Source organism: Pseudophryne corroboree, chromosome 5 (genome assembly GCF_028390025.1).
Source record: "Pseudophryne corroboree isolate aPseCor3 chromosome 5, aPseCor3.hap2, whole genome shotgun sequence".
NCBI lineage: Eukaryota > Metazoa > Chordata > Amphibia > Anura > Myobatrachidae > Pseudophryne > Pseudophryne corroboree.
Genome location: NC_086448.1, coordinates 232,044,154 through 232,064,429, shown reverse-complemented (window position 1 = coordinate 232,064,429; position 20,276 = coordinate 232,044,154). Strand labels below are relative to the sequence as shown.

At 49.6% G+C, this 20,276-nt stretch overlaps 1 long non-coding RNA gene across 1 annotated transcript in view; it reads left to right on the top strand.

Annotated features, from left to right (window-relative positions):
- The window catches only part of LOC134928956 (uncharacterized), a 339,293-nt gene that overhangs the window by 141,824 nt on the left and 177,193 nt on the right, over nucleotides 1–20,276 (top strand). The window lies entirely within an intron of this gene.

The following is a 20,276-nucleotide window of genomic DNA, read 5'->3' as shown; positions in this document are numbered from 1 at the left end:
AGCTTGTGAATTGCCGCCAGTACTACCTTTCTCCGAGGGCAGCAGGCAAGGCTGATGTGAGGTAACGGCGAGGGGGAGTCGCCTCGAACTCCAGCCTGTATCCCTGTGATACTATTTGCAGAACCTAGGGATCCACCTGTGGGCAAGCCCACTGGTCCCTGAAGTTCCCGAGACGCGCCCCTACCGCACCTGTCTCCACCTGTGGAGCCCCATCGTCATGCGGTGGACTCAGAGGAAGCGGGGGAAGATTTTTGATCCTGGGAACTTGCTGCTGGTGCAGCTTTTTCCTTCTTCCCTTGTCTCTGTGCAGAAAGGAAGCGCCTTTGACCCGCTTGCTTTTCTGAAGCCGAAAAGACTGTACCTGAAAATACAGTGCTTTCTTAGGCTGTGAGGAAACCTGAGGTAAAATGTTTTCTTCCCAGCTGTTGCTGTGGATACGAGGTCCCAGAGATCATCCCCAAACAATTCCTCACCCTTATAAGGCAGAATCTCCATGTGCCTTTTATAGGCAGCATCACCTGTCCACTGCCAGGTCACTAATACCCTCCTGGCAGAATGGACATTGCATTAATTCTGGATGCCAGCCGGCAAATATCCCTCTGTGCATCCTTTATATCTAAGACGACGTCTTTAATATGCTCTATGTTAGCAAACCATTATCCCTGTCTTAGAGTATTAATATTATCTGACTGGGTATCAGACCACGCTGCAGCAGCACTATTTATGCTGAGGCAATTGCAGGTCTCAGTATATAACCTGAGTGTGTATATACAGACTTCAGGATAGCCTCCTGCTTTTTATCAGCAGGCTCCTTTAAGGTGGCCGTATCCTAAGACGGCAGTGCCACCTTTTTTGACAAACGTGTGAGCGCCTTATCCACCCTAAGGGATATCTCCCAACGTGACCTATCCTCTGGCGGGAAAGGGTACGCCATCAGTAACTTTTTAGAAATTACCAGTTTCTTATCGGGGGAACCCATGCTACTTTACACACTTCATTCATTCATCTGATGGGGGAACAAAACACTGGCTGCTTTTTCTCCCCAAAAATAAAACCCCTTTTATGTGGTACTTGGGTTCATGTCAGAAATGCGTAACACATTTTTCATTGCCGAGATCATGTAACGGATGTTCCTAATGGATTGTGTATATGTCTCAACCTCGTCGACACTGGAGTCAGACTCCGTGTCGACATCTGTGTCTGCCATCTGAGGTAACGGGCGCTTTTTTGAGCCCCTGATGGCCTTTGAGACGCCTGGGCAGGCGCGGGCTGAGAAGCCGGCTGTCCCACAGCTGTTTTACGTCATCCAGCCTTCTATGTAAGGAGTTGACATTGTCGGTTAATACCTTCCACCTATCCATCCACTCTGGTGTCGGCCCCACAGGGGGCGACATCCCATTTATCGGCCTCTGCTCCACCTCCACGTAACCTTCCTCATCCCACATGTCGACACAGCCGTACCGACACACAGTACACACACAAGGAATGCTCTGACTGAGGACAGGACCCCACAAAGTCCTTTGGGGAGACAGAGAGAGAGTATGCCAGCACACACCATATAATGCAGGGATTAACACTATAACTGAGTGATTTTTCCCCCAATAGCTGCTTGTATAAACAATAGTGCGCCTAAATTTAGTGCCCCCCCTCTCTTTTTAACCCTTTGAGCCTGAAAACTACAGGGGAGAGCCTGGGGAGCTGTCTTCCAGCTGCACTGTGAAGAGAAAATGGCGCCAGTGTGCTGAGGGAGATAGCTCCGCCCCTTTTTCGCAGACTTTTCTCCCGCTTTTTTATGGATTCTGGCAGGGGTATTTATCACATATATCGCCTCTGGGGCTATATATTGTGATGATTTTGCCAGGCAAGGTGTTTATATTGCTGCTCAGGGCGCCCCCCCCCCAGCGCCCTGCACCCATCAGTGACCGGAGTGTGAGGTGTGCATGAGGAGCAATGGCGCACAGCTGCAGTGCTGTGCGCTACCTTGGTGAAGACTGAAGTCTTCTGCCGCCGATTTTCCGGAACACTTCTTGCTTCTGGCTCTGTAAGGGGGCCGGCGGCGCGGCTCCGGGACCGAACATCAATGGCCGGTTCCATGCGGTCGATCCCTCTGGAGCTAATGGTGTCCAGTAGCCTAAGAAGCCCAAGCTACCACCAGTTATGTAGGTTCGCTTCTTATCCCCTAAGTCCCTCGCTGCAGTGAGTCTGTTGCCAGCAGATCTCACTGTAAAATAAAAAACCTAAAATATACTTTCTTTCTAGGAGCTCAGGAGAGCCCCTAGTGTGCATCCAGCTCAGCCGGGCACAAGAATCTAACTGAGGTCTGGAGGAGGGTCTTAGTGGGAGGAGCCAGTGCACACCAGGTAGTCCTAAAGCTTTCTTTAGTTGTGCCCAGTCTCCTGCGGAGCCGCTAATCCCCCATGGTCCTTACGGAGTCCCAGCATCCACTTAGGACGTCAGAGAAAATATATGATGAGTGTACCACCCAATATACAGTATATGCCACTTATATTACTTCCAATACATATTATGACCCGTCTATCACACTCACTACAACTGACCCTTATAGTACTCCTAATACATATGTAGTAAATATGCCATAAGGTGATGCAGTCAATATACCAGCGTTCAGGATACAGACAGCTGGCAATTTTACCAACATATGGAATCCCAACACCCAACCAGTATTCCCACTCAGTGGGTGGGTCCACGCCACCCACCGAATTACAATAGAACCTGCTGGGATATCATATGTATACCGCTAGAAGGGGCATATGTATTGAGAGTACTATGGGTATATCTTTTGGATATGATATAAGAGGCATATGTCTTGTATGTACTATTAGGGGCTATGTGTGCAATAATAAATGTACTATTGGAGGGAGTTATATCGTATAGCACCCACTGACCTGTGGTCTGTATTTATTGTATTGTCACCAGAGACATGGGTCTGCATTAGATAAAATATTGTGGTCCATGCCGCTGTACAGCAATCTTCAAATCTCTCAGAGTGGAATGTTTATTATACAGTATACTGACCACTAGAGAAGGATAAGTGGGAATTGACATTAATGAATAGAATGGGCTTTATCATATATAGTCATCAGATGCACTGTACAGTATATGGCTTTTTGAAATTTGATATATGGAGTCTTTCAAGTTGGTCAAATAAGTGACCGTTTAATCTTTGGACCTTTGGTTATCCTGATGACGGGGATTTGACCCTGAAACGTCAATTAAAAGGTCACTGTATTTAACCAACTTGAAAGCCTCTGACGGGCCCTATACACAGGAGAGATGTGTGCTGAGCGAACCGCTCAGCACACATCTCTCCCGCCGCTCAGCACAGCGCGATGTGTGCTGAGCGTGCGGGCAGGGCCGGTGCAAGGTAATTTAGCACCCTAGGCAAAATTTATGCTCTCCCCCCCCCCCCCCCCCTCCCTTCACACACACCCTTAGGTGAAAAAGCGTGGAGGAGATAGATCTGTGTCAGGGTTCAGCTTCACCGCACCATGCTGGCACTGCGCGGTGACCTGTTCTTGGCTGGCTGGTGAACTTGTGCGGGACCTCACGCAGCTGCTGCCACTGTCATTGGTCAATGAATGTGGGGGCGTGTGCAAGAGTGGTAGTGTGTCTGCAGGGTGCAGTGTGTATAGTAGCTTCCAGATGCGTAGCGGGGACCATGGTGGATAATGTGTATCAGACCCGCTCCCTGGGAGTGGCGGCTGAGGGGCTCTCGGATTAGGATGTGGATGGCCGAGCAGCTCTGGTCTGGCATTACTACATCAGAGACAAATGAAGTCGCACCGATAAATATCGGTAGTGGATCTTGTCCCTGCTGCAGAGGCATGACTGCCAGACCATGCTGTGGCACAGGGTGAGCTCAGTGGGGAAGTATGACTTGTACCCGGGAGAGAGGACGGCTTCCCTGTCACTGCTACAGTAGATGTTATTCACATTACGCCTCACAGTTATGTCCATTGCTCACATTAAGATGCACACTAGAGCCCCTTGTACACATTATACCACACAGTAGTGCCCCTTACACATTATGCCCGCAACCCCCCCAACCCCCTCTTTCCTCCAGTGAACTGAAAAATAAGGTTGTAAACAGAATAGCTTTCAATCTAGCATGATGAGAGCAAGCAGTAGGATTGCCAGATCTAGAGTTGATCGCAGCAGCAAATTTGTTAGCAGTTGGGCAAAACCATGTGCACTGCAGGGGGGGGCAGATGTAACATGTGCAGAGAGAGTTAGATTTGGGTGTGGTGTGTTCAAACTAAAATCTAAATTGCAGTGTAGAAATAAAGCAGCCACTATTTACCCTGCACAGAAACAAAATAACCCACCCAAATCTAACTCTCTCTGCACATGTTATATCTGCCTCCCCTGCACTGCACACAGTTTTGCCCAACTGCTAACAAACTGCTGCTGCGATCAACTTTGAATTACCCCCATAGAGAGGAAGATCCTTAATGTAAACAGTGATGGGGGGATTATAATCACACACCTGCTATACCAGTGTTTTTCAACCACTGCCGTGGTACACTAGTGTGCCCTGAGCAGTCTCCAGGTGTGCTGCCATAGAAGCAGAACCAGGCCCGTCAGTGTTTTGCCGCTACTGAGGCCCTGGAACGATCAATACTGGTGGGTTTAGTGGATGCAGAGCCAGTTCTTTTGGGGCGGGGGGGGGGGTTATTTTTATTTTTTGATTGTCACATGAATTATTCCAATTTCTATATATATCTATGGGCGGATGTACAGATGGAGCCACGCTAATCGTGGCTCCATCTGCGACTAGGTGCGCTCCGCCGGGAATGAATGGGAAGCATGTGCGTTGTAGATGTGCCCCGTTCACTTTGAATGGGAGCATCTGTGTACGCTTGGCGGTGGGCCGAGGCGCACCTAGGCATGCCTCTCGCCCCCGTCTGCGTGGCTCCATCTGTATGACATCTAGGTTTATGACAGTCGGCCAGCGCATTTAGAGGGAAAGGAGGGATTTGAAAGATCCCTGTCCAGGGATTTCTACTGAAAGAAGTCCAAAGGCTTCTTTGGCAACACCATTTATAGAGCTTTGTGCAATAAAAAAAAGGTAAAAAAAAAAAAAGGTAAAAACTCTGAAAACTGCATTTTTCTTTTTAGTGCAGCTTAGTGTTGATACATCCCACCTGTGTGTGCACATGTACAATGCAAAATGTGTTAAATGCATGTCTACAAACTCACTCACAGATTACAGTAAAAGCACTGATGAAACTAGAGCTGCCTGGGAGATTGCAAGGCAGCCATTCCTAGTCATCTACCTTCAAGAAACATGCCTGTCTGTATGGGTCAAACAGCACCAGACCCTGCAGAAAGTTGGCACTGGAAGGCACCAATAGCCATGTGGCAGCCACGACCTAGTGTCCAAACCTCCAGCCACTTACCTGGGTGAGACAGGGCAGGGTGTACATTCTGCCTGGTGGTGTGTGCAGATTAGCCCAGGTGTAGTGTGACCAGGGAGAGGTGACAGGATCACGTGATGTTGCTATTACTTATCTAACTCTGCAAAGTGCATCTCCTAGAGCTGAACTTTTAGCAGCTTCCTCCCCCAGGATGCCTGAAAAGCCCCCAGTCCTGGATGCCTGCTTTATACAGGATCTGTGTTATTAGCCCAGCAGTTCTAGGATCGGAGCTGCAGCAGATTAACTTTACAGATACTGCTGCCCTCCCCACCACCTCTGACCTCCTATCCTCCGTTCACAGAACAGCAGCTAACCATGCAAAAAAGCTAATCTGTTCTTAGATGAAAGGCTCCTGGGGGGTCACGGGGTGAGTACAGATAAGGAGACAGTGGGAGCAGGAGAATGAGACTGGCCAGAAGAGCTGCCATGCAGTGCTGATATATACTGTAACTCACCGTCGTCACAACGCACAAGGGATCCGCGGCTTGGCATGTCAGATAGGAGAACGTTTAGAAAGGGTTTAGGGGGTGGGTCTGTTTAGAAAGAGATTCACCTCATTGGTCTTAAGGGCGGGACCAGCCACAGGAGCTTGGCTGAACGGAGATCGGGCTTGCCTGACAGCAGGTTCTTTATGCTGCATCAGGTGAGTGGTGGCCGATCAGTATGCACAGACACAGTGTACACCAAGCTGTGCCCCCTGCACCCCCCATGCTGTCACAGCCTTGTTATGACGCCATTCTATCCCCTGGCCGCGGGTCCACTGCATTCACCTTCTACTGTCACTTATCCACTGTTTTCTCCTGGGCAGCCTCAGCGGGCTGCCCCTTCAGATCCCCCGCCCATAGGCAGCTGCCTAAAGCTGCCTAATGGGAGCGCCGGCCCTGCGTGCGGGGGGAGACGGGGGTCCCGCTCATTTCACCCAGCGGGTGAAATGAGCGACGTGCTAGATTGGCCTGCAATCTAGCACCAGCGATAGCGATGCGCGGGGCTGCGCATCGCTATCGCTGGATGGCGTACACACGAGTGATCTATGCTTAAAATCTAAGCAATCTAGTCAGATTGCTTAGATTTTAAGCATGGATCTCTCCGTGAGTACCCCCCTTGAGTGTCTGCCTTCTGTCTGCAATGTGCATGTCGGGGGTGCTTGCCGCAGCAAGGAGGGCACTGGAGCAAGGTATTTATAGTGGAGAGATTGCTTGAGTGCCGGATCCATAGGATTTGATATCTATATTATTATTAATAACAGTTTCTTATATAGCGCAGTAAATTCCGTTGCGCTTTACAATTGGACACAATGATAAGACAAAACTGGATAATAACAAACAGACACATGTAGGAAGGCCCTGCTCGCAAGTTTACACTTTATTATTATTATTTATTTATTTTTTAATCTATATGGGGGGCACCAATATTTATTTTGCCTCTGGGCAACTGGTACAAACTTACGCCACTGGTAGTGCTATACAAGTAATGCGGTGCTATACGTGTAATGTGGTGCTATACGTGTAATGCAGTGCTATTTGTTTAATGTGGTGCTATTCATGTAATAATGTAGTGGCTATGTATGTAATATGGTGGCTATGTATGTAATCAGGGACGGATTAGCCACTGGAACAGATTCTGCTGCGCTGGTCCCCTGTGTCTGTGTTTCACTACTTGTGTGTGCTCCCTCCCTGTACTGTGCTGTATGTAGTGTGTGCTCCTCATCCCTGTACTTTGAAACATATAAGGTTAAAAAAAGGGGTTTGTAGAATGAAAAATCAATAAAAATCAGAAGTAGATTAAGGGCATGACTGCAGTGTCAGTAGACACTGAAAGTGGGCATATCAGTCCTTGTATATTCAGACGTACAGATGTGCATCAGGGAAAGGTATTGTAGCAGCATATGCATAAAGGGGGTCATTCCGAGTTGATCGCTCACTGCCGATTTTCGCAGCGCTGCGATCAGGTAAAAAAAACTACAAAACTGTGCATGCGTATGCGCCCAATGCGCACGCGTGTCGTGTAGGTACAAAGAGCATCGTTGTTGTGCAATGCTTTTAGCGACAAATCTATTCACACAGCCGATCGCACGGAGATTGACAGGAAGAGGGCGTTTGTGGGTGGCAACTGACCGTTTTCTGTGAGTGTTTGGGAAAACGCAGGCGTTCCCAGGCGTTTGCAGGGTGGGTAACTGACGTCAATTCTGGGACCTCCATCGCTAGAATCATCGCACAGGATAAGTTACTACAGGGCTGGTCTTGTTTTGCACAAAATGTGTTTGTGTCGCTCGGCTGCACATGCGATCGCACACTTGCAAAGCGAAAATACACTCCCCCGTGGGTGGCGACAATGCGTTTGCACGGCTGCTGAAAGTAGCTAGCGAGCGATCAACTCAGAATGAGGGCCACAGTCACAGGTAAACATTAGCATAACGTAAAGCAAAGGAGGCCAAAACTGTGTCTATCTTAGAATCAGGACCTCTGATGAGCGACCCCGCCCTCTTGACAGGCCCCTCCTCCGCAACAGACTCCGCCCTCATTAGGGCTGCTTCCATAAATTTCCCGGGCTGGTGTTCAATCCCAATCCGCCCCTGGCAGCTACTATGGGGCCCAGAGCTGAGAGAGGCCACCTCCCTGTCACAGTTACATGTGTTATATATAGGGGTGTAACTACCATAGGTACTGTGACTGCCTACCAGTGCAATGCCTCACCTACAGGTGTGATCAACACCTCCTGTGACACGATCCTCCTGCTGTGACGGCCTACCAGTGTAATTCCTCACCTACTGGTGTGATCCCCACCTCCTTTAACACGATCCTCCTGTTGGTGCTGTGACTGCCTACCAGTACAATGCCTCACCTACTGTTGTGATCTCCCCCTACTGTGACACGATCCTCCTGCTGGTGCTGTGACTGCCTACCAGTGCAATGCCTCACCTACTGGTGTGATCTCCACCTCCTATGACAAGATCCTCCTGCTGGTGCTGTGACTGCCTACCAGTGCAATGCCCCACCTACTGGTGTGATCTCCATCTCCTTTGACACGATCCTCCTGTTGGTGCTGTGAATGCCTACCAGTACAATGCCTCATCTACTGGTGTGATCTCCACCTCCGGTGACACGATCCTCCTGCTGGTGCTGTGACTGCCTACCAGTGCAATGCCTCACCTACTGGTGTGATCTCCATCTCCTTTGACACGATCCTCCTGTTGGTGCTGTGACTGCCTACCAGTACAATGCCTCACCTACTGGTGTGATCTCCACCTCCTGTGACACGATCCTCCTGATGGTGCTGTGACTGCCTACCAGTGCAATGCCTCAGCTACTGGTGTGATCTCCACCTCCTGTGACACAATCCTCCTGCTGGTGCTGTTGTTACTGCCTACCAGTGCAATGCCTCACCTACTGGTGTTATCTCCACCTCCTGTGCCAAGATCCTCCTGATGGTGATGTGACTGCCTACCAGTGCAATGCCCCACCTACTGGTGTAATCTCCACCTCCTGTGACAAGATCCTCCTGCTGGTGCTGTGACTGCCTACCAGTGCAATGCCTCAGCTACTGGTGTGATCTCCACCTCCTGTGACATGATCCTCCTGCTGGTGCTGTGACTGCCTACCAGTACAATGCCTCAGCTACTGGTGTGATCTCCACCTCCTGTGACATGATCCTACTGCTGGTGCTGTGACTGCCTACCAGTACAATGCCTCAGCTACTGGTGTGATCTCCACCTCCTGTGACACGATCCTCCTGCTGTGACTGCCTACCAGTGTAATGCCTCCCATACTGGTGTGATCTCCACCTCCTGTGACACGATCCTCCTGCAGGTGATGTTACTGCCTACCAGTACAATGCCTCAGCTACTGGTGTGATCTCCACCTCCTGTGACAAGATCCTCCTGCTGGTGCTGTGACTGCCAACCAGTACAATGCCTCAGCTACTGGTGTGATCTCCACCTCCTGTGACATGATTCTCCTGCAGGTGATGTGACTGCCTGCCGGTGCAATGCCTCGCCCACCGGTGTGATCTCCACCTCCTGTGACCACAGGGACGTGCAGTCAGGGGAGGCAGTGCCTCCCCTGTCATTAGTGCTTGAAGTAATACAAAGAAGATACATATGACACAGATTCTGTGTCATATGTATCTGCTTTGTATTATAATAACCATTTTTAGTGTAAAAATAGGTTTGGGAGGCACCGATAGCGGTGCCTCCCGAACCCAATAGGAAAGCTGCGGGAGGCGGGCGGGGGCAGGGACAAGCCATGGGCAGTAAAAGCCCATTCAAAATAACATTGAAAGTGGCACTAGTTTGAGTGCCTCGGTGACAGGGGCGTGCTTTTACTGCACATGAAAGCACACCCCTGTCAATCACCCAGATGTGATTGGACAGCAGATCTGTCACTGGAAACAGCTGTCCAGTGATGGATCCGCTGTTATCACTGGATGGGCGGCAGAGATGCGGCGGAGGTGCGAGCGTTTTCGGCGGTGGGACCCGGCGGGGATGGCTGGCATGATGGCAGGCCTGGATACAAGAGGATCCAGTCCCTGCCTGTCATTTTTTGCAGAGTTCAGCAGCGGAGCGGAGCGGCTCCAATTTAAAAAATGGCACCGTTAGCTTAATTTTTTAAATCTAAGATGGCCGCCGCGAGCCAATCATGGCTCTCCGCGCCATCGCCCCGCCCCTCGGCGCTGGCTTATATAAGCCAGCGCGAGGAAGTGACTGTCAGTCCGCCGGCGGGTATGGAGCGAGCAAGAGCTCCTGAAGAGAGAAGACGCCTGCAAGTCCTGGGAGGCGGTGTCCATGCAAAAGAGCTGCCCAAAGGTTGCTGACCACCCAGGTGAAGAGAGAAGATGCAGGTAAAGACAGAAGACTCCAGTGAAGACAGAAGACTCCAGAAGTCCTAGGAGGTGGCGGCCATGCAAAAGAGCTGCCCAAAGGCGACCGCCTCCCAGGTGAAGACGCTGTTGAATACATTTCTTTTTTAAAATAAGAATTTACTTACCGATAATTCTATTTCTCGGAGTCCGTAGTGGATGCTGGGGTTCCTGAAAGGACCATGGGGAATAGCGGCTCCGCAGGAGACAGGGCACAAAAAAGTAAAGCTTTACTAGGTCAGGTGGTGTGCACTGGCTCCTCCCCCTATGACCCTCCTCCAGACTCCAGTTAGGTACTGTGCCCGGACGAGCATACACAATAAGGGAGGCATTTTGAATCCCGGGTAAGACTCATACCAGCCACACCAATCACACCGTACAACTTGTGATCTAAACCCAGTTAACAGTATGACAACAGAAAGGGCCTCTTAAAGATGGCTCCTTAACAATAACCCGAATTAGTTAACAATAACTATGTACAAGTATTGCAGATAATCCGCACTTGGGATGGGCGCCCAGCATCCACTACGGACTCCGAGAAATAGAATTATCGGTAAGTAAATTCTTATTTTCTCTATCGTCCTAAGTGGATGCTGGGGTTCCTGAAAGGACCATGGGGATTATACCAAAGCTCCCAAACGGGCGGGAGAGTGCGGATGACTCTGCAGCACCGAATGAGAGAACTCCAGGTCCTCCTTTGCCAGGGTATCAAATTTGTAAAATTTTACAAACGTGTTCTCCCCCGACCACGTAGCTGCTCGGCAGAGTTGTAATGCCGAGACCCCTCGGGCAGCCGCCCAAGATGAGCCCACCTTCCTTGTGGAGTGGGCTTTTACAGTTTTAGGCTGTGGCAGGCCTGCCACAGAATGTGCAAGTTGAATTGTGTTACAAATCCAACGAGCAATCGACTGCTTTGAAGCAGGTGCGCCCAACTTGTTGGGTGCATACAATATAAACAGCGAGTCAGATTTTCTGACTCCAGCCGTCCTTGCAATGTATATTTTTAAGGCTCTGACAACGTCCAACAACTTGGAGTCCTCCAAGTCGCTAGTGGCCGCAGGCACCACAATAGGTTGGTTCAGATGAAATGCTGATACCACTTTAGGGAGAAAATGCGGACGAGTCCGCAGTTCTGCCCTATCCGAATGGAAAATTAGATAAGGACTTTTATAAGATAAAGCCGCCAATTCAGATACTCTCCTGGCAGAGGCCAGGGCTAGTAACATAGTCACTTTCAATGTGAGATATTTCAAATCCACCTTTTTCAATGGTTCAAACCAATGGGATTTGAGGAAATCTAAAACTACATTTAGATCCCACGGTGCCACCGGAGGCACCACAGGAGGCTGTATATGCAGTACTCCCTTGACAAAAGTCTGGACCTCAGGGACAGAGGCCAATTCTTTTTGGAAGAATATTGACAGGGCCGAAATTTGAACCTTAATGGATCCCAATTTGAGACCCATAGATAATCCTGATTGCAGGAAATGTAGGAAACGACCCAGTTGGAATTCCTCCGTCGGAACCCTCCGATCCTCGCACCACGCTACATATTTTCGCCAAATGCGGTGATAATGTTTCACGGTGACTTCCTTCCGTGCCTTAATCAAGGTAGGAATGACTTCTTCTGGAATGCCTTTCCCTTTTAGGATCTGGCGTTCAACCGCCATGCCGTCAAACGCAGCCGCGGTAAGTCTTGAAAAAGACAGGGACCCTGCTGTAGCAGGTCCCTTCTCAGAGGTAGAGGCCACGGTTCGTCCGTGAGCATCTCTTGAAGTTCCGGATACCAAGTCCTTCTCGGCCAATCCGGAACCACTAGTATTGTTCTTACTCTTCTTTGCCGTATGATCTTCAATACCTTTGGTATGAGCGGCAGAGGAGGAAACACATACACTGACTGGTACACCCAAGGAGTTACCAGTGCGTCCACAGCTATTGCCTGTGGATCTCTTGACCTGGCGCAATATTTGTCCAGTTTCTTGTTGAGGCGAGACGCCATCATGTCTACAATTTGTCTTTCCCAACGGTCTATTAACATGTTGAAGACTTCTGGATGTAGACCCCACTCTCCCGGATGAAGATCGTGTCTGCTGAGGAAGTCTGCTTCCCAGTTGTCCACGCCCGGGATGAACACTGCTGACAGTGCTATCACGTGATTCTCCGCCCAGCGAAGAATCTTGGCAGCTTCTGCCATTGCACTCCTGCTTCTTGTGCCGCCCTGCCTGTTTACATGGGCGACCGCCGTGATGTTGTCCGACTGAATCAACACCGGCTTTCCTTGCAGGAGAAGTTCCGCCTGGCTTAGAGCATTGTAGATTGCTCTTAGTTCCAGAGTGTTTATGTGAAGAGACTTTTCCAGACTCGTCCATACTCCCTGGAAGTTTCTTCCTTGTGTGACTGCTCCCCAGCCTCTCAGGCTGGCGTCCGTGGTCACCAGGATCCAATCCTGAATGCCGAATCTGCGGCCTTCTAATAGGTGAGCCTTCTGCAACCACCACAGAAGTGACACCCTTGTCTTTGGTGACAGGGTTATTCGCAGGTGCATCTGCAGATGCGACCCTGACCATTTGTCCAACAGATCCCTTTGGAATATTCTTGCATGGAATCTGCCGAATGGAATTGCTTCGTAAGAAGCCACCATTTTTCCCAGGACTCTTGTGCATTGATGTACTGACACTTTTCCTGGTTTTAGGAGGTTCCTGACCAGATCGGATAACTCCTTGGCTTTTTCCTCTGGAAGGAAAACCTTTTTCTGAACCGTGTCCAGAATCATTCCTAGGAACAGCAGACGAGTTGTCGGGATTAAATGGGATTTTGGAATATTCAGAATCCACCCGTGTTGTCTTAGCACCTCTTGAGATAGTGCTAAAGCTGTCTCCAGCTGTTCTCTGGACCTTGCCCTTATTAGGAGATCGTCCAAGTATGGGATAACTAATACGCCTTTTCTTCGAAGAAGAATCATCATCTCGGCCATTACCTTGGTAAAGACCCGAGGCGCCGTGGACAATCCGAACGGCAGCGTCTGAAACTGATAGTGACAGTTTTGAACAATGAACCTGAGGTACCCCTGGTGTGCGGGGTAAATCGGAACGTGTAGATACGCATCCTTGATGTCCAAGGATACCATAAAGTCCCCTTCTTCCAGGTTCGCTATCACTGCTCTGAGTGACTCCATCTTGAACTTGAACTTTTTTATGTAGAGGTTCAAGGACTTCAGATTTAGAATAGGCCTTACCGAGCCATCCGGCTTCGGTACCACAAATAGAGTGGAATAATACCCCTTTCCTTGTTGTAATAGGGGTACTTTGACTATCACCTGCTGAGCGTACAGCTTGTGAATGGCTTCCAACACCCTCTCCCTTTCGGAAGAGACGGTTGGTAAGGCAGACTTCAGGAAACGATGAGGAGGATCCGTCTCTAATTCCAACCTGTACCCCTGAGATATTATCTGCAGGATCCAGGGGTCTACCTGCGAGTGAGCCCACTGCGCGCTGTAATTTTTGAGACGGCCCCCCACTGTCCCCGAGTCCGCTTGAGAGGCCCCAGCGTCATGCTGAGGTTTTTGCAGGAGCCGGGGAGGGCTTCTGTTCCTGGGAAGGAGCTGCCTGTTGGTGTCTCTTCCCTCTTCCTCTGCCTCGTGGCAGGTACGACAAGCCCTTTGCTCTCTTATTTTTGTAGGAGCGAAAAGGCTGCGGTTGAAAGGTCGGTGCCTTTCTCTGTTGGGGAGTGACTTGAGGTAAAAAAGTGGATTTCCCGGCAGTAGCCGTGGCCACCAAGTCTGATAGACCAACTCCAAATAACTCCTCCCCTTTATACGGCAAAACCTCCATGTGACGTTTTGAATCCGCATCGCCTGTCCACTGTCGTGTCCATAAGGCTCTTCTGGCTGAAATGGACATAGCACTCACCCGAGATGCCAGTGTGCAAATATCCCTCTGTGCATCACGCATATAGATAAATGCATCCTTTATTTGTTCTAACGACAGTAAAACATTGTCCCTATCTAGGGTATCAATATTTTCAATCAGGGATTCTGACCAAACTACTCCAGCACTGCACATCCAGGCAGTTGCTATAGCTGGTCGTAGTATAACACCTGCATGTGTGTATATATTCTTTTGAATAACTTCCATCTTTCTATCTGATGGATCCTTAAGTGCGGCCGTCTCAGGAGAGGGTAACGCCACTTGTTTGGATAAGCGTGTGAGCGCCTTGTCCACCTTAGGGGGTGTTTCCCAGCGCGCCCTAACCTCTGGCGGGAAAGGGTATAATGCCAATAACTTTTTTGAAATTATCAACTTTTTATCAGGAGCAACCCACGCTTCATCACACACGTCATTTAATTCTTCTGATTCAGGAAAAACTGTTTGTAGTTTTTTCACACCATACATAATACCCTGTTTTACGGTATCTGTAGTATCAGCTAAATGTAACGTCTCCTTCATTGCCAAAATCATATAACGTGTGGCCCTACTGGAAAATACGTTTGAATTTCTACCGTCGTCACTGGAATCAGTGCCCGTGTCTGGGTCTGTGTCGACCGACTGAGGCAAAGGGCGTTTTACAGCCCCTGACGGTGTTTGAGGCGCCTGGACAGGCATTAATTGATTGTCCGGCCGCCTCATGTCCTCAACTGACTGTTTAAGGGAAGATAAACCATCACGTAATTCCACAAATAAAGGCATCCATTCTGGTGTCGACCCCCTGGGGGGTGACATCTGCATATTTGGCAATTGCTCCGCCTCCACACCAATATCGTCCTCATACATGTCGACACCACGTACCGACACACACCGCAAACTCACAGGGAATGCTCTAATGAAGACAGGACCCACTAGCCCTTTTGGGGAGACAGAGGGAGAGTCTGCCAGCACACACCACAAAGCGCTATATATACAAGGGATATCCTTATATTAAGTGCTCCCTTATAGCTGCTTTAATATATATATATATAGCCATTAATGTGCCCCCCCTCTCTGTTTTACCCTGTTTCTGTAGTGCAGTGCAGGGGAGAGACCTGGGAGCCGTTCTGACCAGCGGAGCTGTGACAGAAAATGGCGCCGTGTGCTGAGGAGATAGGCCCCGCCCCTTTTTCGGCGGGTTCTTCTCCCGCTATTTTTCCAGTCAGGCAGGGGTTAAATATCTCCATATAGCCCCTATGGGCTATATGTGAGGTATTTTTAGCCTTGTATAAGGTTTATATTTGCCTCTCAGAGCGCCCCCCCCCAGCGCTCTGCACCCTCAGTGACTGCCCAGTGAAGTGTGCTGAGAGGAAAATGGCGCACAGCTGCAGTGCTGTGCGCTACCTTATGAAGACTGAGGAGTCTTCAGCCGCCGGTTTCCGGACCTCTTCACGCTTCAGCATCTGCAAGGGGGTCGGCGGCGCGGCTCCGGGACCGGACTCCACGGCTGGGCCTGTGTTCGATCCCTCTGGAGCTAATGGTGTCCAGTAGCCAAGCAGCAAATCCACTCTGCATGCAGGTGAGTTTACTACTTTCCCCCTAAGTCCCACGTTGCAGTGATCCTGTTGCCAGCAGGACTCACTGTAAAGAAAAAAACCTAAACTAAACTTTCTCTAAGCAGCTCTTTAGGAGAGCCACCTAGATTGCACCCTTCTCGTTCGGGCACAAAATCTAACTGGAGTCTGGAGGAGGGTCATAGGGGGAGGAGCCAGTGCACACCACCTGACCTAGTAAAGCTTTACTTTTTTGTGCCCTGTCTCCTGCGGAGCCGCTATTCCCCATGGTCCTTTCAGGAACCCCAGCATCCACTTAGGACGATAGAGAAAATGTGTTGTGTGTTTATTTTAATATTTTCTTTACAGGGGGACTACAGGTGACAGCGGGCCATTAATGTCCAGGCATGCTGGCACTTGTGGTTCTCCAAGTGCCGGCATGTTTGGACAGGCTTGCTGGGACCAGTAGGCTGCCTGTAAAGAACAATATTACTATTCTTTATAAAGTGGACTACAGGTGCCAACGGGCCCTTAATGTCCGGGCATGCTGGCTCTTGTGGTTCTCCAAGTGCCGGCATGCTGGGGCAGGCTTGCTGGGACCTGTAGTCCACCTGTAAAGAATAATATTAGCATGCCATGAACCCCACACCCACCACCACCAGTGGTGCGGGGCATAGCACTGGGCTTTCAGCCCAGTTCTGGTAGTTGCTCAGGTAGGGGGACTCACTTTCTGAGGAATTTTAGCCCTGGGCTGACTGGTTTAGGGGGTGTTTAATGTTATGGCAGGGGGACCCCATACCGAGTGTCTACCCTGCTATGGCATTATCCCCCCATGGCTGGTTCAGCCTGGTGCTGGTTTTGATCAAGTATGGGGAACTTTATGTGGGTGTAAAACCCCACTGGTACTAGGTATGCAAAAACTGCAGTCACTGTGTATAGTGCATCACACTTACTCTGCCCCGGATGGCCATGGGTTCAGGCACAGATACCAGAGGGTCCCCTGAATAATCAGGTGTTTAATTACAGGTACATTGTGGGAGTGGACTACAGGTGTCGGTGCAGCGCATAAAGAATTGGGCGCCGGGCCATCTCATAAACAGAATAACGGTTTATTTAACATCAAAGCAGGGATATAGCAGGAATAACTTCTTAACGCACCTCCTCCAGCACAAAGCATAACGGTTACATTAGATCAAATATCAGGGCACCTCCTCCAGCGCATTACTTAATCGCAGCGGCATGAATATGGCAAACAGCATTACGTACCAGGGCATTCTGTGACCAGTAGTGCTACACATACCAGGTTACCGTCTCTCTCTCTCTGTCATAGCGAGGACTCTTGTCCATGGGGGGCTTCTAATCATGCCGTGTGGCTTCCGACCACTCCCCAGATACCTCTTCTCATGAGACTCACACTTGTGGCACATTCTTCTCATTGCATCACCCTCTCACTGGATTCTGAGTACTGCTGCTCTCACACTGCGGTATCTCCCTCTGTCAGGTGCCTTGCTCTGCTGGCATCTCTCCCCACATAAACATGTGAGGAGCCCTCACTAAGACTACATCTTTCCAGCTCACACACCACGCTTCTCTCCTAGCTAACACTCCAGGCTTTTGGCTGCAAAAGACACCAGGCTGCAAAGACCATGCTGCTGCATGACAGCCATTTATAACCTTTTATTCCCAGGGTGACATTCTATCTGGGATTTCCCGCCCTGAGCTCATCTGGGATTTCCCGCCCTGAGCTGCAACTTGGTGAGTCTTGCATTTGCTTTTTGCAGACTGATCTGTCGTGCTGTGAGCTGTAGGCAGGGGGGGGGGGTTAGAGTGTCTGAGCCAAAGACCTCACTGCACATCACTGCTGTGACACGATCCTACTGCTGGTGCTGTGACTGCCTTCCATGCTGCATTAGCCTTGCTTACTACCACTGTGGGTAATGCTAACAGTTTGCTTAAGCCCAATTTGTGTTGGGCCCCGCTTTTAGCTGACTTACTCCAGCCTACATGAGGCCACTTTTCATATATTTCCAGGGCCACTTTATGTTCCCAATCCGCCCCTGTCTGGCATGGAAGAAATGTGAATGATAAATCAATGTAAATGTACCAGGAGGTATTGACAAGCCTTTATACTGTACTGTAAATTTCTTACCAGGGAGGTCATTCCGAGTTGTTCGCTCGCAAGCGGATTTTAGCAGATTTGCTCATGCTAAGCCGCCGCCTACTGGGAGTGAATCTTAGCATCTTAAAATTGCGAACGATGTATTCGCAATATTGCGATTACACACCTCGTAGCAGTTTCTGAGTAGCTTCAGACTTACTCGGCATCTGCGATCATTTCACTGCTTGTCGTTCCTGGTTTGACGTCACAAACACACCCAGCGTTCGCCCAGACACTCCTCCGTTTCTCCGGCCACTCCTGCGTTTTTTCCGGAAACGGTAGCGTTTTTTCCCACACGCCCCATAAAACGGCCTGTTTCCGCCCAGTAACACCCATTTCCTGTCAATCACATTACGATCGCCAGAACGATGAAAAAGCCGTGAGTAAAATTACTAAGTGCATAGCAAATTTACTTGGCGCAGTCGCAGTGCGAACATTGCGCATGCGCATTAAGCGGAAAATCGCTGCGATGCGAAGATTTTTACCGAGCGAACAACTCGGAATGAGGGCCCATGTTTCCAAGACAATTTATAAATTTAACTTGTTAATTAAGTAAAAGGAAGATATGATATTTTCCGGGAGATGTATCAAGCCGTGGAGAGAGATAAAGTTGAGTATTTGCCCAAATCAAATGAAGCTTTTAACTACAGGTATCATTTCATGTACTGTGCTAGATAAGTGACAGAAGATGATTGGGTGGTTTGGACATCTGCACTTTATCTCTCTCCAAGGTTTGATACATCTCCCCAAGAGTGCTGTATATAAAATATATGTCTGGCTGCTATACAGCAGGCCAGGAGCACCAGCAGGACAGTAGAGTAACAGTCATATCAGTAATAATTTGTGGACCCTGTGAAATTAGCATTCAGTAAAGACGGGAGTCTAAGTCAATGAATACATAAAACATTATTTAGTTTATGTTAAAATATAAAAAGTTTATTAAGTGGAATATTTAATAAATAATATTTACGAGACATCTCCAAAAACAGTCAGTTTTGGAGGCTGCCCACAAATATTAACCAGCCCCTGAATGTATGTATTGGGGACTGCAATGGATATTTGAGATATCTATTGCGTTCCTCCTATTTTGAACACAAAAGCAGCCACCAAAAGTTTCTACGGCAGATGGTAAACTGTGAAACTCACCAAGCTCCAGAATGCAAAGTATTTCTGAGCTTGGCCCAGCAGCTAATGCCATTTCTAAATGGCTTTTGTAGCCTGTGGGCTACATTATGCAATAATTCCCAGGAGAAGGATCCTTGGGATCCCACTGCATTACTGTCTGCTCTCACATACGCAGTCTGACGATTGTACATGTGAACTAGCGCAGCCGGGTCTAAACCCAAAAGTAAAGTAATCGCATTAGCAATTATTTTACTTCTTATACATTGCAGGGACGGTCATGAGATTGGTACTCATTATGGCATAAAAGCTACACCTCTGGACTCATGAAGAGTCATCCTTCAGCACTCAGGAGAGGAAAACCCCCTTGGGGGGAAACCTCTGGAGAACCATGGCCTCAGAATTGCCCTTCCCTCTGGGCATTAAGAGGTGTACTAATAGAGGGGTCAGTATGCTATCGCAGCGCATGGGATCCCGGTGGTTGTCATACCGATGCCGGGATCCCAGTACAGAAAAGACTGACAGGGGTGAGTAAGGGGTGATCTCTAACCCTGCCTGTCCGCAATCTAACCCTAACCTCTCCCCTTTGTGCCTAACCCTCCCGTGGAGGTGCCTAATCCTAACCTCCGTCCCTGCTGCCTATACCTAACCCTCCCTTCCCCGTAGCCTAGCCACTCCCGGGGATGCCTAACCCACCCTACCCACAGCCTAACCCTAACTTCCCCCCGCCCGCAGCCTATCCCTATCCTTCCCCCACCCGCAGCCTAATCCTAACCCCCCGCCTAATGCCTAAACCAAACCCCCCACCTGATGCCTAAACCTAACCCTCCCTCCCCCGCAGCCTAACCACTCCCAGGGGTGCCTAACCCTAACCCACCCTACCCGCAGCCGAACCCTAACCTCCCCCACCCACAGCCTAAACTTAACCCCCCCGCCTGACTCCTAAACCTAATCCCCCTGCCTAAACCTAACCCTATCTCCCCCATAGCCTAACCACCCCCGGGGGTGCCTAACCCTAAGCTCCCCCCACCTGCAGCCTAAACTTAACCCCCCTGCCTAATGCCTAAACCTAACCCTCCCGCCTGATGCCTAAACCTAACCCTCCCTCCCACGCAGTCTAACTACCCCAGGGGGTGCCTAACCCACCCTATCCGTAGCCTATCCCTAACCTACCCCCATCTGCAGCCTAACCCTAACCCCCAGCCTGACGCCTAAACCTAACCCCCGCCTGATTAAACCTAACCCTCCC